Source organism: Eurosta solidaginis, chromosome 2 (genome assembly GCF_040869045.1).
Source record: "Eurosta solidaginis isolate ZX-2024a chromosome 2, ASM4086904v1, whole genome shotgun sequence".
NCBI lineage: Eukaryota > Metazoa > Arthropoda > Insecta > Diptera > Tephritidae > Eurosta > Eurosta solidaginis.
The window spans coordinates 263,518,624-263,543,361 of NC_090320.1; positions in this window are offsets into that span (position 1 = coordinate 263,518,624).

Genomic DNA, 24,738 nt, shown 5'->3' on the forward strand with positions numbered 1-24,738 from the left:
AAGTCCCCCTCACGATTATGACGAAGTTAGAATAGCAATAACCAGATTAAAAACAACAAGGCCGTGGGCGCTGATGGATTGCCTGCGGAGCTAATCAAGTACGGCGGCGAGGAGTTGGTAAGGCGCATGCAGCAGCTTCTTAGCAAAATATGGGCGGAAGAGTGTATGCCCGACGGTTGGAATCTAAGTGTTCTTTGCCCAGTCCACAAGAAGGGGGATACTGCAAAATACACCAACTATCGTGGAATCAGCCTTCTCAATATCGTACATAAGGTCATTTCAAGTGTATTGTGCGAATGATTGAAGCCCACCGTGAACCGGCTGATTGGATCTTATCAGTGCGGCTTCAGACCTGGTAAATCTAGCATCGACCAGATTTTCACAATACGCCAAATCTTGGAACACATCACCTCTTCGTCGACTTTAAAGCCGCCTTCGACAGCACGAAAAGGAGTTGCCTATATGCCGCTAACTTTTACGGCTGTGCAAAATGACGTTGAGCAACACCATCAGCTCAGTCAGAATTGGGAAGGGCCTCTCCGAGCCGTTCGAAACTAAACGAGGTTTCAACCAGGGTGACCCCCTATCGTGCGATTTATTTAATTTGATGCTGGAGAAAATTATACTAGCTGCAGAACTTAACCGCACTTGAACAATATACTATAAAAGCGTGCGATTACTGGCATATGCTGATGACATTGATATTATCGGCCTAAACACCCGCGCTGTTACCTCTGCTTACTCCAAACTGGAAAAAGAAGCGGTAAAGATGGGTTTGATGGTGAATGAGGACAAAACGAAGTACCTGCTGTCATCGAGCAAAGAGTCAGCGCATATGCGCCTTGGCAACCACGCTACTGTTGGCAGCGATAATTTCGAAATAGTTAAAGACTTCGTTTATTTGGGAAGCAGCATCAACACTAGCAACAACATCAACACTAAAATCCAGCGAAGAATCAATGTTGCCAATAAATGCTACTTTGAACTAGGTAGGCAATTAAAAAGTAAAGTCCTCTCTCGGCGAACGAAAATCATACTTTACAAGTCACTTATCGTACCCGTCCTGCTATATGGGACAGGAGCATGGACCATAACAACAGCAGATGAAGCGGTTTTGGGAGTGTTCGAGAGAAAAGTTCTTCGAAAGATTTATGGACCTCTACGCGTTGGCGATAGCAGATACCGAAGAAGATTTAATGATGAGCTGTACGAGCTATACGCAGACATCAACATAGTCCAGCGAATGAAAACGCAGCGGTTGCGCTGGCTAGGCAATGTTATGCGAATGAAAGATGATGCTCCGGCCAAGAAAGTGTTTCTATAGGAACCGTTGGAAGGACTAGGTAGAAAACAATTTAAACTCCCTTGGTGTGACCAATTGGCGCCAGTTGGCGGCGCCAAGGAGCGACAGGCGCACCTTGTTGGACGGCCATAACCGTTTAGACGGTTAAACGCCAATTAAGTAAGTAAGTAGTTCGTTGTTAAGAATCTCCATGGAAGTCTTTTGAAATGGAAAAGCTTTAAGTAAGGGAACAATCATTGTCATTTGACTAGAATTAATATTTTTTTCATCAACATTTTCCAAAAGGCGTAACTTTTCGTCTTCGAAATTGAATCGCTTCTTAATTTCCTTACAAAGGCAAATGTTGGTAGATTTTTGGGCTTAGGTGGTAGAAGTGGTAGAAAATGAAAATGGGTTAAAAAGTTGGTAGATCTACCAATAAAGTGGTAAAGTCCGTGCACTGAATGTGCCGTGGACATTCTGACGGAAACGCATACAGTCACAGATTTGCCGTTTCTCTGTCAAATTTGTTTAAAATGTATTTGCAAGCAATGCTGAATACCAGGGATGCACCTTAACGTTAAGCTAATCGTTTATCAAAAAATTTCCACCGTTTCCGTTGAAACACTTCGAAATATTATCGATAAAGAAATTATCAAGATAAATTGTATCTCGTTTTTAACCGAAACGAAAAGCTTTCGTTAACGTTAAAAACGGTAACGAAAACGTGATACTTTATGTTTGAATTGTGCTGGCAATGCTATAGCCATGGTGAAGCCGTAAGGTGGCAACAACGAGTGCACATACACACACAAACTCTATGTAATTTGTTTGTGTAATTCGTTGGTGGTAATGTCAAAAATACTCTGAGAAATGTTCGTACTGTCAAAATTCATGAGAAAAGTTGCAATCAGCTTGGATAATGCTTTCACCTTTAATGACTCCGCCATCAATCAGCTTTGCCAGCATAGTTTGAAATTAATAATCAACACAAACGATTTGATTTCGTTTTGATATGGCAGAAAACGAAACGAAATCATTTCGTTAATTTGACGATCTTAACGTTAATAAACGAAACGAAATGACTTCGTTTCGTTTATTAACGTTGATTATCGTAACGAAATGATATCGTTTCGTTGGTTAAGCATGCCTGCTGAATACACTGCTTTTGTGCTCTGATCGTGTGTATGTATGTGTACATCAACTGCGATAAATTGACGCCATTGTGACGTGCCGACTTACATATTTGTCGCAACGACCACTCAAAATCAGCTTTTGCAATGCAAATACTCGCGGGTATGCATGCGCTTGTGTGAGTGCGCGTATGTAACTCAATGAAAGCACCAACATGATTTTCCCTGCAGATGAGGCACAAAGTGTTCACTTTGTATTTACCATGCAGTCAAGACAACTAGCGCCAAAGTAACGAAAAAGTAGTTTGAATCGTACATATGTGCATATAGCTATACAACCCTTGATCTTAAGCTCCACCGGAATGAGTGTTACCTATTTACTTATAGCGTTTTCTTTTCTGGCAAAAGTGTTACACTTTTTGTACGCCGCGCAAGGGTTGTCGATATATTTTGTTCTACTTTACGGGCTATTTCGTTCTTTTTTGAAAATTGTTGCCTGCTCGCAACGCAAAAGCGTTACACTTTTAAAATAAATAAATGTAAGGCGCGATAACCACCGAAGAGATTTAAGCCGAGCATCTCTTCCAATTTGCGTCGCGCTCCTTTTAAATTTTCCTACAAATTGGCGGGACGGGACCTACTTGTTTTATGCCGACTCCCAACGGCATCTGCGAGGTAGATGAGTTTTCACTGAGAGCTTTTCATGGCAGAAATACACTCAGAGTGCTTGCCAAATACTGCCGAGGGGCGACCCGCTTAGAAAAATTTTCTTCTAATTGAAAAACCTTATTTCTAAAATGTTGATGTTGCTTTGCCCGGGCTGTGAACCCGGGGCATTCGGTGTGTTGGGCGGAGTACGCTACCATCACACCGCGGTGGCCGCCAGGGTTAAGCGTTACACTTTTACCCTGCATAAAATGGCGGTGTGGCAGTGCGACTCTGTTAAACCAGCTGATCGTGACAATTTATTTTCGTAACTTCACAAATTTTTAGCGAAGAAAATTGAAATGAAGGAAATAATTGCTAATGAATTTTTATTATCATTGACAGCGCGTTTGTGAAAATCAGTTAATACCCGGGGTAGACATTTATGTTCTTTGCATGCACTATAAATATTGAAAATTTTCTGGGGTAGGAGTAACTCTATTAAGGCTTTACCATTTACTTAGGCAACTATTTATTTCAGAAAAGAAAACGCCATTAATTGGCCCTTAAGCAATTAAACGTTTTGGGCCGTTTCTGAAAAATAAGAGAAATTACTTTCGAAAATTTAACTTACTTTAGGTTTTTGTAGCCCTAAAAAGCGTCAAAATATGGTGGTTCTAAAGGTATATTTATGTCGTCATTGGTGGCATCCGAAAGAGGAACTTGTGGGGATAACGAATTATTAGCAGCGATACAGAGAATACAAGGTAATTGTCATAATTTAATGCTTTGTTTGAAAGCAGAAAACAGATGTGAGGGAGACACACTTTTTAGGATATTGAGGAACTGTTTTCCCACAAAAATTACCACTGTACGTCCATCTAATCAGTTACTATATGGTATGTGTTTAAGCGACTTAAACTATGAACATTTTTCGTTCGTTTGTTTCAGTAGCCATTGAGTGTGCTTGTAATTCTCAACTGGTTAGTGAAATATTCTAAAGACATAGTTTGAGTTTTTTAATTAAAAGGGAGGTTCTTCGGATGGTGAGCTAATACATCAGAGCCCAGTGCTCGCCTCCATATCACACTTTGAAGGGGTTCTTCAAATAGAAGATGAGGTGGCTCATTAGAGCGAAACCTCAGAGTGCCCAACGCTCACCCCAAATTAAATAAATAGAGGTTTTTCTTGTAGAAAATGGGGTGCCAATACCTAAGAGCCGTCCCGTGCTCGCCTCCATATCACATTTTAAAGGGTTCTTCAAATAGAGGATGAGGTGGCTCAGTAGAGCGAAGCCTCAGAGCCCCCCAGTGCTCGCCCCCACATTAAATAAATAAAAGGTGTACTGATGCTATGCATCCTCCCATGACTTAAACACACCAATAACACTAAAACCACCCAACTCAATAAATGGAATACATTAAATCAAAAACCCCATAAACTCAATACAGTCCATTAATAATAATAATTAAATAAATTTAAAAAAAGGAATGCTTGGTGGGAGTTGAACCCGCAACCCCGGGCGTTTGGTCGGGTACGTCAGCCACTGTGCCACGACTCATACGCTTACAAGCACATAAAATTACTCATTTATAACTCTTATTAAACTGCTCGCCCTCAATTGCCCAAAGCTTAGACATGGTCCTTCGAGCCGGATAACTGGCTCGTATGGAAGATTCATTAGACGACTAAGCCGTCTAAGGGGGGAGTATGTTTAAGCGACTTAAACTATGAACATTTTTCGTTCGTTTGTTTCAGTAGCCATTGAGTGTGCTTGTAATTCTCAACTGGTTAGTGAAATATTCTAAAGACATAGTTTGAGTTTTTTAATTAAAAGGGACGTTCTTCGGATGGTGTGCTAATACATCAGAGCCCAGTGCTCGCCTCCATATCACACTTTGAAGGGGTTCTTCAAATAGAAGATGAGGTGGCTCATTAGAGCGAAACCTCAGAGTGCCCAACGCTCGCCCCAAATTAAATAAATAGAGGTTTTTCTTGTAGAAAATGTGGTGCCAATACCTCAGAGCCGTCCCGTGCTCGCCTCCATATCACATTTTAAAGGGTTCTTCAAATAGAGGATGAGGTGGCTCAGTAGAGCGAAGCCTCAGAGCCCCCAGTGCTCGCCCCCACATTAAATAAATAAAAGGTGTACTGATGCTATGCATCCTCCCATGACTTAAACACACCAATAACACTAAAACCACCCAACTCAATAAATGGAATACATTAAATCAAAAACCCCATAAACTGAATACAGTCCATTAATAATAATAATTTATAAATTTAAAAAAAGGAATGCTTGGTGGGAGTTGAACCCGCAACCCCGGGCGTTTGGTCGGGTACGTCAGCCACTGTGCCACGACTCATACGCTTACAAGCACATAAAATTACTCATTTATAACTCTTATTAAACTGCTCGCCCTCAATTGCCCAAAGCTTAGACAGTATGATTGAAAAGGATATTAATTTTTTGGACCACTTTAAATCCTATGAACATGATCACATAATTAGCGCAAATAGCAAGTTACTTGCTTTGCCCTCCTGTTAGCAGCTATCTATAAAACCTGTCTAAAACATTGCCACGTTCACATAGAAAGACTGATCTTTGGCTTTAAAACTTAAGGCAGAAATGATTTTTCTTTTCTTCTCTAAACACTAAATCCAGTTCCAGGTTTGTACTGTACAAGTAATTTAGCACCTTCCTAGTTCTCAACACTCTTACACAAAAGGCATACCTTAAGAACGCTACTGCTGCTTAACACTAACCACTTTCCTAAATATAGAGGAAGGTTTTTATTAAATGGTATCAACGAACATATAGAGTCAGCCCCGCAAACAGAGCTGAATCAATATAAAGCTGATCCAGTTAAGAATACTCTTACGAGAGAAATTATGTTTGCTTTGGAAAGTAATCGTCAATACCTTGTTGTAAGTTCAGAAAGTCAGCCGAGTCTTCCTAGCCGGAAAGGCGAGTTGCTGTAGCAAATTGCAGATGTATATACAGAAGGATTAAAGTAAAAATAATAATGCTTATAACGTGATGACTTCCCTTCCCATCCATAGAACCTATGAAAGTAATATTCAGCCTATTTACATCAGAAACAATCGACTTTTTCCATTATATGTATATGTAAATTTGTATATCTCTGTTGGAATTTTTTTCTTACCTTACTTCCTCAGCCCACACCTGTTTTCATGGATAGTTTTAAACATTGCAATTCTTGTTGTTGTTTTTGTAGCAGTAATACAGTTTCACGAAAACTAGGGTGAGTCCTTTTACGGATATACATTTGAACTTTTTTGGAGTTTGCAATTTTTTCTACTATTCCGTCATCCGAGGAAACGACCCCTCGAACACTCGAGCTACTAATTTTGTTTATCTGTTACTAGAAAGATAAGAGGAGTTAACAGTACTACCTTTGTCTTTCACATTGGATAGTGTGAGGTGAGAGTCATCATATCCGCAGGTCATCCAAACATTTACGTCATCCAAACATTTATGTATGGAAAACCTGCCATTCTTCTGAGGTGAAAGGGAACACAATATCTTAGGTTGATGATCTAAAGAGGAAAATAAAACTCCATATGGCACATGAAATCAAATATTTCGAACAAAAATTAACCAATCCTTTTGAAATTTGGTAGGGGCATAGATTTTATGACGTTAACTGTTTTCTGTGAAAATGGGCGAAATCGGTTGATGCCACGCCCAGTTTTTATACACAGTCGTCCGTCTGTCCTTCCGCATGGCCGCTAACACGATAACTTGAGCAAAAATCGACATATCTTTAATGAACTTAGTTCACGTGCTTACTTGAACTCACTTTATCTTGGTATGAAAAACGAACGAAATCCGACTATGACCACGCCCACTTTTTCGATATCGAAAATTACGAAAAATGAAAAAATGCCATAATTCCATACCAAATACGAAAAAGGGGATGAAACATGGTAAGGTAATTGGATTGTTTTATTGACGCGAAATATAACTTTAGAAAAAACTTTATAAAATGGTTCTAAAACCTACCATATTAAGTAGAAGAAAATGAAAAAGTTCTGCAGGGCGAAATAAAAAACCCTTAAAATCTTGACAGGTATTACATATATAAATAAATTAGCGGTATCCAGCATATGATGTTCTGGGTCACCTTGGTCCACATTTTGGTCGATTTCTGGAAAACGCCTTCACACCACTCCCTTTTAAAAATCTCATTAATACCTTTAATTTGATACCCATACCGTACAAACTCATTCTAGAGTCACCCCTGGTCCACCTTTATGGCGATATCTCGAAAAGGCGGCCACCTATAGAACTAAGCCCCACGCCCTTTTAAAATACTCATTAACACCTTTCATTTGATACCCATATCGTACAAACAAAGTCTAGAGTCACCCCTGGTCCACCTTTATTGCGATACCTCGAAAAGGCGTACACCTTTAGAACTAAGGCCCACTCTCTTCTAAAATACTCATTAACTTCTTTCGTTTGATACCCATATTGCACAAACGAATTCTAGAGTCAGCCCTGGCCCACCTTTATGGCGATATCTCGAAACGGCGTCCACCTATGGAACTATGGATTACTCTCTTTAAAAATACTCATTAACACCTTTATTTTGATACTCATATTGTACAAAACAAATTCTAGGGCCACCCCTGCTCCACCTTTATGGCGATATCTCGAAACGGGGTCCACCTATGGAACTAAGGATTACTCCCTTTTAAAATACTCATTAACACCTTTCTTTTGATACCCATAACGTACAAACGCATTCTAGAGTCAACCCTGATCCACCTTTATGGCTATATCCCTAAATGGCGTCCACCTATAGAACTATGGCCCACTCCCTCATAAAATACTCTTTAATGCCTTTCATTTGATACACATGTCATACAAACACATTCCAGGGTTTCCCTCGGTTCATTTTCCTACATGGTTATTTTCCCTTATGTTGTCACCATAGCTCTCAACTGAGTATGAATGTTCGGTTACATCCGAACTTAACCTTCCTTACTTGTTTTTTTTTTTTTTTTTTGAAGGGACAATGGATAGAACGTGTCCACTGCCGGCCCCAATAGACTCATGAAATATCTTAGCAAGTACTTCATTTACTGTATAGCTTATTTAAGAAATTCTGGGATTTAAAAGATTCTGCGCCAAATGGATGAAGTGGTTCAGTTGTTCGCCCATCCAAGTAAGAACTCTACCTCATATTAGGGTATCAAAAAAAAATTTAAATGATTGATGCGCATCGCTGAGGCACAGCCACTGTACAAGAACCTACATAATGGGCCGGAAGGGAAATTGTGTTGTGGTGACTCGAAACACTAGAATTATCCTCAAAACTTTGGATTTATTGCTGTTGTAGACCTTCGATTTGTAGGAGTGGTTTAAATTCATTCAGAAAATTCTAATTTTGGACCAGTACTTATTTGGACTGTGCTAGTCATATATTACTGTACTTCAATGTAAATGCGGTGGCTTTAATAATGCATGCACGCGTTGGCTATTTCCATGGGTGTGTGTGTGTATGTGCACGTGTGTGCATTCTATGTATGTTTGTTGACTTGTTATTGCATTTTAAGTACACACTCCGCGTTGTCATTTATGCGCGCTGAATTGTAAAATGTGTCCCGATTGAGCATGGCGCTGGGAAATGCTCCCCTTGTTTATGGCTCTTGAAATTGTTGTTGTTACAAAACGGCTGCATCATTTTGAGCATGTTAAAGTGTGATGCTTCATTGGCGTCTGTGGATTTTGGTTTAACGGCTGGCGGTCACTCGCACCTCTTCAAATTCAAATAAATTTTGTCAACTTATTTACATCAACTTTACATTCATTGGACTCAGTCAGTGGTCATTTGGCAAAGTCAATCAATAAAGGAACGAAAGAAGTCGAGCTAGTTCGTCACACTTGAAAGCATAAACGAAACAAAGCATAATTTCTAGCGTTTTTATACTCAGTTGAGCAGAGCTCACAGAGTATATTTACTTTGATTGGATAACGGTTGGTTGTACAGGTATAAAGGAATCGAGATAGATATGGACTTCCATATATCAAAATCATCAGTATAAAAAAAAAATTTGATTGAGTCATGTCCGTCCGTCCGTCCGTCTGTCCGTTAACACGATAACTTGAACAGAAACTAGGGTGACCCAGAACATTATCGGTTGGATACCGCTAATTTATTTATATATGTAATACCTGGCAAGATTTTAAGGGTGTTTTATTTCGCCCTGCAGAACTTTTTCATTTTCTTCTACTTAATATGGTAGGTGTCACAACCATTTTATAAAGTTTTTTCTAAAGTTATATTTCGCGTCAATAAAACAATCCAATTACCTTACCATGTTTCATCCCTTTTTTCGTATTTGGTATAGAATTATGGCATTTTTTTCATTTTTCGCAATTTTCGATATCGAAAAAGTGGGTGTGGTCATAGTCCGATATCGTTCATTTTTCATACCAAGGTAAAGTGGGTTCAGATAAGTACGTTTACTGAGTTTAGTAAAGATATATCGATTTTTGCTCAAGTTATCGTGTTAACGGCCATGCGGAAGGACAGACGGACGACTGTGTATAAAAACTAGGCGTGGCATCAACCGATTTCGCCCATTTTCACAGAAAACAGTTAAAGCCATAAAATCTATGCCCCTACCAAATTTCAAAAGGATTGGTTAATTTTTGTTCGATTTATGGCATTAAAAGTATCCTAGACAAATTAAATGAAAAAGGGCGGAGCCACGCCCATTTTTAAATTTTCTTTTATTTTTGTATTTTGTTGCACCATATCATTACTGGAGTTGAATCTTGACATAATTTACTTATATACTGTAAAGATATTAAATTTTTTGTTAAAATTTTACTTTAAAAAAATTTTTTTTTTAAAAGTGGGCGTGGTCCTTCTCCGATTTTGCTAATTCTTATTAAGCGTACATACAGTAATAAGGGTAACGTTCCTGCCAAATTACATCATGATATCTTCAACGACTGCCAAATTACAGCTTGCAAAAGTTTTAAATTACCTTCTTTAAAAAGTGGGCGGTGCCACGTCCATTGTCCAAAATTTTACTAATTTTATATTTTGCGTCATAAGTTCAACTCATCTGCCAAGTTTCGTCGCTTTATCTGTCTTTTGTAATGAATTATCGCACTTTTTCGATTTTTCGAAATTTTCGATATCGAAAAAGTGGGCGTGGTTATAGTCCGATATCGTTCATTTTAAATAGCGATCTGAGATGAGTGCTCAGGAACCTACATACCAAATTTCATCAAGATACCTCAAAATTTACTCAAGTTATCGTGTTAACGGACGGACGGACGGACGGACGGACGGACGGACGGACGGACATGGCTCAATCAAATTTTTTTTTGATCCTGATTATTTTGATATATGGAAGTCTATATCTATCTCGATTCCTTTATATATGTACAACCAACCGTTATCCAATCAAACATAATATACTCTGTGAGCTCTGCTCAACTGAGTATAATTACCGAACCGGACACGGCCGGTTACTAAAGCTGAAATTCAAAACAAACAAAAAAACGCTGAAAAATTAAAATGCAAAAAGGAAAAGGGCCGAATATAACTTGAGGGCGCCGCGGGTGTTGTTGCGACGCCCGGTGCTTGTCCCACCCTCAAAATCCATGGCCACCGACGCACCTAAATTTCGGTGGCCCCTTACCTGTATGCCCTACGTGCCTTCTAAATAAAATTGAATGCCAGCATTCCCATTTCAATTACAAATTTATTGATGATTCATTATATAACAAAACAACTGAATTAATAATTATTGTAATATATATATAGATAGGGACCTACGTTGGCCCTTTAATTTTCGACTGAATCTTGTTTTGGTTTTCTCTCAATTACAAAACATTGGGCCCTATTCCATGTAACATTTATAGGTTCTACTGGGTAATTAACGTTAACTGCCCCTTGGTTATGGTACTTAGATATAACGCGCCATTCAAATTTCATTTTATGGATTTTTGCTTCAATAATCGGAAATTTTAACATTGATCGAATTGAGTGATTACTCATGACCCGATAGTACAAACTTCAATATGTATTAGCCGTCACTGCAGGGGTTCACAACTTCCGATGAAATGTTTCTTACCGACTAAGTATATTCAAAACGTATACGCCCATGCATGGATGTACCTATGTAGCGAGTAAGGAACACCCCCTTTTTTTTTTTTTTTTAAAAAATTTAAATGAAGTTCGCATTAATTACGGTAACGCATCTAATTACGTACATGTTTGCATGTAGACCTAAATATTTATCTTATTTTGCATAAGCATTTATGTACTTATCTACAAAGTGTGTTAACTTTTATATATCCAAATATTCTAAACCAGCTTATAAATTACATATTATTATACATATCAAAATACCACAAACGAATTCAACACCCCTTTTTTTCCTTTTTTTTTTTTATATAATGTAGCGGAAAAGTAACAATCCTACCGGAGGTATGCAAACATCATAAACCTCTTTTCTTTTTTTTTGATCTACTTGAAGACGGGGCTTAGGTCAATAAACCTCAGTCAATCACAGGCCTTGCGGAAAATGTTCGACAGAAAAGCGGACAGTTATCACCGATCCCCGAAAAGCTTGAGCAAATTCTATGTGCAGCGACTTATCGGATATCACCATTTCCACTTAAAAGGGCAAATGACAATTAACTACTTATTTCGGTATATAACACCAATCTTTGTATAGCGTAGATCCATTTGTGATACTTTGTATTGTATTTTTAATGTATTGGTATTTATTTATTTATCTTCTATTGCTTTAATTTTTGGAAGATCCTAACGCTACTAACTCACTCTACATAAATATGTATGTATATTTCATAAATAGTACATTAAATTCAAAACACGGCTGAGCTTGTTTAAATACTAGATGTTTTAAATCAATATAATATTTTTATAGAATTATACGCAAAACAGAATTTTTAATTATGATTTGCAAACAGACAAATTTAATTTAGTTCTTTTATCAAATTCGTTAAACATTTTGATAACGAATACTAAATTATAAAATAAAAGTTCTAAACTAAAGTTACCAGGCGTGCCAAAAACAACTTCTTTATTAGCATTATGTATAAAAAAATCTAAGCAAATGCAATCAATTGCTTATATACTCTAACACAATTTTTTGTTGGTTGCATAACTCTAGCTTCTATTTGGTTAAGTCAAATCGGAAAAAAAATATATTTGATTATGCCAGATTTCTACTGGTTAAACCACTAACTACTTAGGCACGACTCACCCGGTAGGCTAATACCCACTTAGCCAGCACGAGGCTATGGTTGTCTGTGGTTGTTGTTATTGCTGGTGCAAGGCCGGTTAAATTGTTACGCCTATTGTTGTCGTTATTGCTGGTGCGAGGCCGGTTTAATTGTTACGCCCTGTTGTTGTCGTTATTGCTGGTGCAAGGTCAGTTTAATTCGGTGGGCCTATATGAAGCGGCCTTTGCAGTTATTATCGTGGCCGGCGGTTGTTGCGTCCGGTTTATTTCGGTGGGCCTATATGAAGCGGCCTTTCGGTTGTTGTTGGTGGTGGTGGTTGGTTACAGCGGCCTATATGAAGCGGCCTTTCTGTTGTTGTTGGTGGTGGTTGGTTACAGCGGCCTATATGAAGCGGCCTTTCTGTTGTTGTTGGTGGTGGTTGGTTACAGCGGCCTATATGAAGCGGCCTTTCTGTTGTTGTTGGTGGTGGTGGTTGGTTACAACGGCCTATATGTTGTTGTGCGGTCAGTGGTTGTCGTCTTAATATTAAACTTCCCCTTTTACAGAGGGTATTTCTTTACCTCACACTATTCTCATAGGGGCTTTTTGGATAAAAATTAACGCGTTCTTGAAATCCTGCTAACATTCACCAGCACTCACACGGCCGACCAACAAATTACGCCCGCAACCGTAGCCCAAGCACACCACGTATTCACTTCAAAAAAATTTACCGAAATCTCGTTTGGATTTTTTTGCTGTTAGTTACTTTAGGCTCTAATTTCAATATGCGCACCTAAGAGCCCATAGTTTATAGGTAATGCTTTTCGCCTAGTTGTAAGTTTCACGGCGTTGCTATCATCTCAATTCTCTGGCAAAACCCAACCGATCCCAACGCTTGCCATCTAAGTTCTCTCCTTCTGCCAAAAATGGCCGACCGCGCCATGGCATTGTGGAAAAACTTTCGTTCCATTATTGCGACTGCGCAGTGGAACGGCGCCGTTAAATCGCATGATTTAACTGTGGTTGCCATTGTAGAACCATACAAGGTGGTAGTCGCGGTGACAATCCTGCAGCCATCGTTAAAAGTTCGGTATATTTCGGTTTTGTGAACCGATGGACTAATGTCAAAATCACACTGCGCTGAAAGTTAATGTGTCAATTCGTATGAACCTACTAGTCAGCTGTCACCTTGTATAGTTACACCATGGTGGTTGCCGTTATTGGGAATTTTCCCACATCGTTGGATTATTTCGTGATGCAACCTGCGCGAAATTAACAAAATTTTGTTTCAACCACCCCAGGCAGACATAAGAGAGGGTGAATCCTACCTTTTTCCCTATCACTAGCCAACTGGTACGTTCCAATGTTGAATCCCCCAAGTGGACCATAACAAAGCGTAGTATAAACATAAGTGTAGCTTTTTAAATGGTATGCTATATGGGGTAATAAACAATGTAATAGCGTTTTCTTTTCTGAAAAAAATTGTTGCCTAAGTAAATGGTAAAGCCTTAATAGTGTTACTCCTACCCCAGAAAATTGTCAACATTTAGAGTGCATACAAAGAACATTTCATCTCACCATATTCATGGCGCATGTAAACATTAGATCACATCTTTTTTATGGGCAATTCTTACGTCATCTTCCTTTAACTCTTATTTTTTTTCTCTCTTTCTTTCATTCGCTCAAACAGTCAACTGTGACGTAGCAGCGCAGAACGAAGCAATTTTGAACTCGTGAACAGTGTTGCCAGGTGATGCAAAAAAGAGAAGCTAGATTGGCAAAAAAAAGGTTAGAAAAGGCTAAATTTAGAAAAAAAAAGAAGCTAAGAAAAGGCCAGAAATTTTTTGGTTAATTCATTAAAATTTTTTATATAAAAACTTATAAACATAACTTAAGCATAACTTCCTATTTCAAAACATAGCAGGCACATTTTCTTTGACTAGCACACGGAATTACTTTAAATGATTGCATATGTGTATATACATAAAAAAAATATTACAAACTAATTATTTATATAAAATATTCCCCGTCTGAAGAATGTCTGGGTATAAATTTTGGCTGTTTACCATAGATATGAGATCATAGGTAATTTCAAAGTTATTACAACATTTAGATAAGCGTTTTAACGAGGATCTAATATTAAGCAGCGCATTAAGCATTTTAATTTTTAGTTTGTTCATTAATTTAGTTTTCAGAATTTTCATGCCATTAAAAAATCTTTCCACCTCCGCGTTGCTGAGTGGTAATACTAAAAAACTAAATATGAATTCGACAAGTTCTAAAAAAGGCGGTTCGTTTAATGCATTTTTATGTTCTCGGACTTCCGACCAAAATTCCATGGTGGAGTGTACATTTTTCCATTTATAGTTATAAGTTTTCGCCACTGCAGCTCTATTAATGCTATTGGACTTGAAGAATAACTATACTTCTCTTTTTCAAAGTAAGAAAATACATCTGGCTTTGAAATTTTCAACGAATTTTCAGCAGAAAAAGAATTATTCTTTTGTAGAGAACTCATATTATTAGGTATTAGGTGTTCACAGGAACTATTGAAATTATTTTATTTTAGAAATTTTTAAAAATATATTCGGAGTAAAAAAGGCTAGAAAAAAGTCACGAAGCTAAACACAAAATTTCGAGGCTAAAGGCAAAAAAAAGGCTAAATCTAGCCTCGAAAAGGCTAACCTGGCAACACTGCTCGTGAATTGGCAACCTGTAGGTGATCTGCACTCATATTAACAGAGTATATGTGGAACTCAAGAGCGAATTGAGAGTTCCACAGAGTTGCACTGACACACCGCCATTTTATACAGGGTAAAAGTGTAACGCTTTTGCGTTGCGAGCAGGCAACAATTTTCACAAAAGAACGAAATACCCCGTAAAGGCGTTGCCTATTTTTTAGAATAGAACAACAACCTTTGCGTGGCGTACAAAATGCGTAACACTATAGCCAGAAAAGAAAACGCTATAAGACTTAGCTAAAAATTAACTATCAAAAAGCTATCGATTCGTTACAAATTTGCTACAAATTTGTATAGGCGTTTTATCGATTTGTTATAGAAAAGTTATCGATTTTTTATCGAAAATTTATCGATTGTCAAAGTTCTAACGATTTGATACCGGAAAGTTGTCGATTTTTCTATCGGGGTGTCACCAATTTGTTATCGACATGATATCGATTTATTGTCGACAACTCATGGGTTTGTTATGATAATAGATACCGAAAAAACTTTACTATAAGTTGATGACATATCTATAACTCGGCTATAAAAAGCCGATAAGTAACCAATAAGAAGCCGATGTCATCGATTTGTTATCGGCAACTCATAAGTTTTTTATGAAATGGATACCCATAAAACTTCACTATAAGTCGGTGAAACATCTGTAACTCCATACGATAATACCACGATAATAATTCGCTGTCGATATAGAAAATATAATGGGGTAATACCTTGTCGGTATCGGTTGTTACAGGTAGGAAATGGATAAAGCTCGCCTTAAAACATCCGAAATTATTTGCCCGTTGACATTCAATTTAAACTCCTAGGTGATATCTATATTAATCTTTACCGAGACCTGTATGTTTGCACAAAAGTACATGATGCGCATGCTTTTTCTTTTTATAACCCTTTCTACTCAAAAATAGCTGAGCCACTCTTAATGCCTTGACCCTTCAAGTTATGGAATTTAAAATCTTTTCCAATCTTTTTTGTAGACCATTCATTGAATTTTTCACTAAACTAAAAGGAAAAAAATGTTGACGAAATTAAATTTTTTTACTTTTTTTCTACTTTGATTTTTAAGGTTTTTTTCATACCTACTAAAAAATGTTATATGTATACCCTGTCCGACCCAAAAATGTCCGCTAAAAACGTTATCGATAACAGTTTTTTGAAAAAAAAAAATATTTTAAAAAAACTGTTATCGATAATGTTTCTAGCGGACATTTTTGGGTCAGACAGGGTATGCATGAAAATTTTACAATGAAATGAAAATATTTTTCGTCGATCATGAAAAAAACCTTAAAAATCAAAGTAAACAAAAATTAAATTTCGCAGGCTCGAAAATTATTTTTTTGGGTATGCGTAGTGGAACTTGTTTTTCTTGAGCCCAAATCCTATCGACACGCGATATCGGTTAATAAATCGACCAAGTCTAATACATATGCGCATACATACATCATACACACTCAAAAACTAGTTTGACGCAAACGTCATTCGAGCGGTGATTTTGTGTGCTTTATCTGTGAGAATTTTATTATTATTTTAATTACTCTTACATAATTTTTGACAGAATTATTTGCAGAATCTTACCTTACAGTCATAGATTTAATCGCTTGATATAGTCATTTGATTATGTAAATTTAAGTAATGTAATTCTTTTTATATGTTCTCTACATTGTTTGCAATTGACTTTGTGAGCACATGCTCACTTCTTATTTGTTGCTATTGTAATGAATTTTGTGCAATTCCGCTTATTTGCAACCTTCTACTAACGTTCGAATCGCTAAACTATTGAATAAATAACTCCACTATTCAATAATGCAAAATGGCCTTTATTAAAGTACTTCACAATAACACTTCTACTGCTCGACAGATAGCATGCTTAAATCAAACTGACTTGTCGTGCCTCAACTGTTGCCGCTTTTATACTGTTTCGTTTCCTCGTTGGCACATTTCTAGGCGCTTCTATTTATAGAATTTACTAGTTAGTTACCAGCTATAACTACGATTATAGCTTCTCATATGCGCGTGTATGTGTGAGTGATACTTGCACAAATTATTGCTTACTTTTGGGAGTATCTCAGATATATGCATGTGTTTGTGCGTTGCTCCCGGCTGTTTGTATGGACATATGTATATACATAATGATTGATTTATGGATGTGCATACAAGTCACTGCTTAGTATTGGCTCCGAGATTATAGTATCCCTTAGTGTTGCTAATATTCGTCTCACTATTATAACAGCTGTTGGCGCCGTATACAGGGTTGCCATTTTTGACTTTTCCCACCAAATGTGGTAGATTACTATTTTTTATTTGTTAAGATGAAAGGGCGCTTTTAGTTTACGTAGGGATCAAATAGGCAACAAATTAGAAACAGTAAGCATACAATAAAGAAAATTTTCAAACACAAATCTGTTCGCTGCGTGTGATTAAAAAATGATTTGAAGATATTAATTAGATAAGATTTTGGAGAACAATGGAAACTTAAAAAATTAAATTGGTTATTCTTTAAAACCATTTTTTTTTTTTTTTAATTTGGTCCAAATTTGAAATCGTAGAGGCGTGTTGTATGTACAGGGAATCAATCTTAAGATCACGTCAATGCAGAATGGGTATTTACTAAAACAATGTATTGACGTGAACGTGTTATCGATAATTTTATAGAAAAACTATGATCCCCATACTTTTGACAATTGTTTATTTACAATTTGTTCAGTTGTTATTTGATGTTTATTGTAAAATTTGTGATTTAAAATATATCTACTAAATTAGCAAACTGATCCTCCAGTGGGCTTAGCGCCAATTGCCTGTATCCTCCCCTCCCGTTGCACGGCACTCTTTTTTATTGTGGACATGCTTTCTTTTGACTTTGCATTTAAGGTCTCTCCAAACCTTGAATTTCACAAAAAGTTAAACTATATACGTAGTAAAATAAATAATTTTTCACCTCTTGCCAACCTTCAGAATTTTTGAGTGGCGGTCTGAAAGCATTACAATTTGGTTGCAATACCTTGCCATTGTGAATTAAAATTTGTTGAAACTGCTCCCCTGTTAAACCCCTTGGCAATGGTTGGTTTATTTTCCAATTCTGCAACAAACTCTGTGAATTAGTTCTTGTTGGTTATTTTTACCATTTTCTGAAATTTAATTAAAAATAAATAAATAACGTGTATTTATAAGAATAAATAAGGCTTATTTTACCAATTTTTGGTAACCGAATTTCGTATTGCAGCGCTTGTCATCACCAAAAACTATATTGACGAATTTTGTGTTACATCACGTCAACACAACTTCAATATTGTTTTAGCCGATACCAAAAGAGCATCAACTCCCGTCAATAGTTATCGACTTTGACAACGCCGATACCAATTCATGAGCGTCGACACTAATTTTCTCTCTATTGACAACCATAATAGGGGTGAATGTATTAAAATCTGAACGACACACGTAAATCATTTATTATCGAGACCAAAATTTATATATGATATCCCCAACTATAGTGGTGAAAAATAAATAGATACCATAGAAAAATCTTAATATTTCGCCTATTGCGGCATCTTTTAATTATCTTCAATCGCAAACAAAATTTATATGTGGCATTTCTGACCTAGGTATTACCATCTGAAGTGAAATTTGAAAAAATCATTCATTGGATATACAAGGACCTAATTCATATTCGTAGCATTGCTTTAACTTACAAATATCCCAAGCATTATATTACAAAAAATTGTTAAATATGGGGAATATAAACTGTTTTGTTTATGGGGTGATTTTTTTAATTTTGAACTAACATAGGCTTTCAAATAGCCTTATACTTGACCAATGTGGATCTAATTTTTTCATGTGATGTGCTTAAAATGTTGTACATGAGAAGCTTTTTCTATAGATTGATGACCGGCATGCTTTTTTCCTGTAAGTTGACCAGGGACGGGACTTTAAAAAAAACCTTAAAGGACTACTCGAAATGGTAAGAAGGAGGGGCAGAAGCAAAAGGATAGAATTAGAGAGAAACACAGAGAAAGGTAGGAAGGGGCAAAAGCAAATAGCATAAAAGAATGATAGAGAGACTAAGAGGTTGAGGAAGACAGAGAAAGGTATAAAGATAAAGTAGGGAAAAGATGGAAATAGAGGGATATTAAAAACTGATTAAATAATAAATAATAGTTTAAAAAAACTAAAACAACACGCTTTTATAGCAAACCGAACTAAAATAAAATTAAAGAAAAAAAAAACTTTTTTAAAAATAAGCTTTTATTATTTTGGTTAATAAAATTAACTAAAAAGTAAACAATAAATTGACTCTAAAGAAATATAACACTTTATAAGTTCATTGTAAGCTTAAACGATAATTAGGCTTTTTCGTCTGCGACAAAAAAATTCTATATTGTACATAATTATATATTTTTAACATTAAAACTTTACACCTAAATTATTAAATCTTACAGTTTATATCACAGTCCTAATTGTTCTAATAAAAAACGTATTAAATTTTGATGGTATAATTAAGAACATTTAGGATCTCATTTTCTTGCTATCGCAATGTAACACGCTTTTATTAGAACAATTAGGACTGTGATATAAACTGTAAGATTTAATAATTTAGGTGTAAAGTTTTAATGTTAAAAATATTTAATTATGTACAATATAGAATTTTTTTGTCGCAGACGAAAAAGCCTAATTATCGTTTAAGCTTACAATGAACTTATAAAGTGTTATATTTCTTTAGAGTCAATTTATTGTTTACTTTTTAGTTAATTTTATTAACCAAAATAATAAAAGCTTATTTTTAAAAAAGTTTTTTTTTCTTTAATTTTATTTTTTACTTTTTAGTTCGTTTTATTAACAAGTAATAGGAGCTTGTTCTTAGAAAAGCTTTAAATATAAATACAGGGGGTGAAACAAAAACACATATTTCAGTTACATCTGCGTATAATGCGGATTGGAATTTATTAGTACACATTTTATGCGCAGCAACTTCAGAGGTGTATTCAAAGTTTAAAGCATAGTAAATATAAGTATTGAAGTCATGAGCCTGGGCATTCGCGCAATTTTAGTGATGTAAATTGCATGGCGCCAGCGCCAATGCGGTGCCAGCTCAGTGATAGCTCATTGACGAAATGACTCCAAGCGAATTTTTGACGCTACTTAGTAGTGAGTGCGTAGTACATTTTACTTGCGCTATTGAGTGAAACGACTTTTGTGTGTCAGGCACGAGTTTGGTGTTATTGGCGCTACTGGCAATGATGACACTGAGCTGTTGACGGTAGCGCTGGTAGTTCAGATTTTGAATCAGAGGAAGAATTGATGACCCGTGTAAATTATTATGGCTTTGGCCGTGTAAATTATTATGGTGTATTTGTATATTTTAGATTTAATGCACAGTTAATATGTGTGCGTTTGAGCGGCCAAATAATAACAGTAGTATTGCTAAAGTGCTGCTTAGTTGATGGAATGTCGCTAATTTCCTAGCCATGATCAGCAGATTGTCAATATTTCGTTCAACGGACGCGCGAAATCGCCACATCTGCTCAAATTTTCCAAGATTTTCCATTCTTGATTTAACTTAAGCTGTTATGCCAATATTTTTCAGCCAGCTTTTTTCAAATAGGTAATTTTTCCAAAAGCAAAATAAATTACAGAAAAGATTACAGAGTTAAACAGCCTTAAAAATTCAGCTATGTTGGTTATACACAGAAATACAACAGAGGGTTGTGTCTCCGCTTTTCGCAAGCGTTGAGATACACCACGCGTGACACGCGTGATTCACCACGTCCAAATATCACAATCCACGGATAGGTACCGGCGGGCTTGTATGGGACTTAGGCTGTTATGCCAAAGTAAATACAAATCTTTACCGATAACTGTGTTATCGATTAATTTATCGAATTCTAACAAAGTAATATTGCATTGTCATCGGAGTTATACATGTGTGCAAAATTTCAGGTCAATCGGACACCGGGAAGTGTATCAAATTTAACTTGCAAGATTCCATTACAGACAACAAAAGTGAAACTAAATAAAAGCTTATAAAATAGAAAATAATATTCAATTAAAAAGGGTTTATATAACCGTAGTAGAAGGTCAAGCAATCGTTTATAGTTAATCACCTCAAAATAAAATTATAATAAAATTTAAGTTATTAACAGAATAATTTAATTCAGATTAAAAAGCGTGGGGTGCATTTGACTACACTTCATATATTTCCTCTCAGATAGTTGCCAATACAATGATTGTAACATTCAATATCAAGCACCCCATGCTTTTTACTATGAATTAAATTAATCTGTTAATAACTTAAATTTTATTATAATTTTATTTTGATGTGATTAACCATAAACGATTGTTTGACCTTCTAATATTGTTATATAAACCCTTTTTAATTGAAAATTATTTTCTATTTTTTAGTTCGGTTTGCTATAAAAGCGTGTTGTTTTAGTTTTTTTAAATTATTATTTATTTTTAATTTTTTAGTTCAAGTAATTTTAAAAGTTTTAGTCGAGAGTGATGAAACCTCGAAACGCCAGCGGTCCATGGATGAATCCAACCCCACGGCACCGAAAAGGGGCAAGGCGCAGGGAGGCTGGACGCGGTCTTTCGCCGAAATTGCCAAGGGTCGGCAAATCATTGGCATTATAGACGAGAGCAGCGAAGATTGCTGGATCCCGAAACAACAGTGTAAATGGATCGAGGTCGCGCTCGCTACGGTGGCCGAAAAGGTTAAAAAGACAACCCTGGTCCACCGCCATCTTACATCGATGCAGGGTGGTTCCAGGGCAATGTCAAGCTAATTGCCTGTGACGACGTCGGGTCGGTCAACCTCTATAGGGCCGCCGTCACGCTGACAGGGGTGGTATATCCGGGCGCGCGCCTCAAGGTAGTGGAGGCGCGTGATATTCCCTCACGACCAAGGGCTAGAGCCTGGGTTCCGGTGACGCCAACGGACCCAGATGACATCCTGGAGCTGCTCCAGGAGTACAACCCGCCACAGGTTTGGAAGCCAACCCGGATAAAACCGAGCTTCTTCTCTTCACGAGGAGCTACAAATTACCAAATCTTACACCGCCAAGAATTGGGGGTGCGTTTTTAGCGTTTAGCGATCAAGTCAAGTATTTGGGAGTCATTCTGGATAGGAAACTATTATGGAGTGACCATATAGTGGAGTGATCCAAGAAGGCAGCAGCAGAGCTGTTCACCTGCAAGAGGGCAATTGGCACCTCCTGGGGATTCTCCCCTAAGGTGACCTACTGTATTTACACAGCCATTGTGCGCCCGATTCTTCTTATGGTGCCTTGGTCTGGTGGCCTGCACTAGCTAAAGGTACCTATCTTAAAATGCTTCAAAAGGTGACACGGAGTTCCGAGTTCTGCATTACCGGGGCTCTCGGCTCCACTCCAGATTCCGTTACATACATACATGATTACATAGATACATAGATAGATAAAGGCCAAGCTAATAAAAGCGTGTTAAAAAGGGCTCCAGTATGCTCTTTCGTAGATGTGCCATGCATCCACTTCTATCATTAATAAGGGGATGCGTTTATCGCATTATGTGCAAGGTTTCAAATCTATGGCCATTTGGGGTGGTCACAAGTTAAATTGACCTTATATCCGTTAACCTTATGTGACCCCATCAACACATTATTGCATTGTCATCGAGCCTTGAGACTTGTGCAAAGTTTCAATCAAACTTATGGCCATTCAAAGTGGTAATAAGGCCAATTGACATTATGGCCGTTGACCTTTTGTCACCACACCATCACATTAATGCATGGTCATCGAGCTTTGATACGTGTGCAAAGTTTTAAACAAACTTATCGCCATTCAAAGTGGTAATAAGGCCAATCGACCTCATGGCGGTTGACCTTATGTCACTACACCATCACATTAACATTGTCATCGAGCCTTGATACGTGTGCAAAGTTTTAATCAAACGTATGACGATTCAAAGTGGTAATAAGGCCGATTGACCATATGGCCGTTGACGTTCTGTCGCCACACCATCACATTAGTGCATTGTCGCCGAGCCTTGATACGTGTGCAAAGTTTCAATCAAACTTATGGCCATTCAAAGTGGTAGTAAGGCCAATTGACCTTATGGCTCTTTACCTTATGTCACCACACCATCACAATAATGCATTGTCATCGAGCCGTGATACGTGTGCAAAGTTTCAATCAAACTTATGGCCATTAAACGTGGCAATAAGGCCAATTGACGTTATGGCCGTTGACCTTATGTCACCACACCATCAAATTAATGCATTGTCATCGGTCCTTGATACGTATGCAAAGTTTCAAATTAATCAGACTTTTAGAAACTGGTGAAAATTAAGCTCAAAGATTCCGTTACATAGATACAGGCCAAGCTAATAAAAGCGTGTTAAAAAAGAGCTCCAGTATGCTCTTTCGTAGACGTGCCATGCATCCACTTCTATCATTAATAAAGGAATGCGTTTTTCGCATTATGTGCAAGGTTTCAAATCTATGGCCATTTGGGGTGGTCATAAGTTCAATTGACCTTATGTCCGCTAACCTTATGTCACCCCACCATCACATTATTGCATTGTCATCGAGCCTTGATACGTGTGCAAACTTTCAATTAAACTTATGGCCATTCAAAGTGGTAATAAGGCCAATTGACATTATGGCCGTTGATCTTATGTCACCACATAATCACAGTAATGCATTGCCATCGACCCTTGATACGTGTGCAAAGTTTCGATCAAACTTATGGCCATTCAAAGTGGTAATAAGGCCAATTGACCTTATGACCGTTGACCTTATGTCACCACACCATCACATTAATGCATTGTCATCGATCCTTGATATGGTATGTGTGAGATGAGATATCCCTTCGTCGCCTTCTACATATGGCTGCTTTATTGTTGTTTTGCATTTATTTAGTAGCAGCTTAGTGATGTTAATATTCTTCATAATATGAAAATTTGGTTATATTTTAACGCACTTCTTTATCTTTTTTTTTAATCAACCCTGAAATATTTTCAAAGCGCTTTTAATTATGAGTCCGAAATAAGTGAGAAATATGTATATGAAATTTTACAAAATTTTTATTTTGCGGCATGAGGTCAACCCATCCACCAAGTTTCATCACTTATACGTCTTTGATAATGAATTATCGAATTTTTTTCATTTTACGAAATTTTCGACATCGAAAAATTGGGCGTGGTTATAGTCCGATTTCGTTCATTTTAAATAGCGATATGAGATGGGTGCCCAGGAACCTACATACCAAATTGCCTTTAAGATACCTCAAAATTTGCTCAATTTTTCGTGTATACGGACAGACGGATGGACAGACGGACATGACTTAATGAATTTCGTTTTCACCCTGATAATTTTGATATATGAAAGTCTGAATTTATTTCGATTAGTTTATGCCGTTACAGAATACCGTTATGCGAACAAAATTAATATACTCTGTGAGCTCCGCTCGTCTGAGTATAATTATAGCTTAGTTGGTTTCATAGGGTTTCGTAGATGGGTTATAAGTGATTTTTAATTCGATATGACATCCGTTTGGGAAATATCGACCAAATTGTAGACCAAGAGTGACGTTTTTTGGAACGATTTTCCTTCATCCTAGGGAAACCCTGAAATGTGTCTGTATGACATGGGTATCAAATGGAAGATATTAAAGAGTATTTTAAAAGCGAGTGGGCCTTAGTTCTATAGGTGGACGCCTTTTCGAGATATG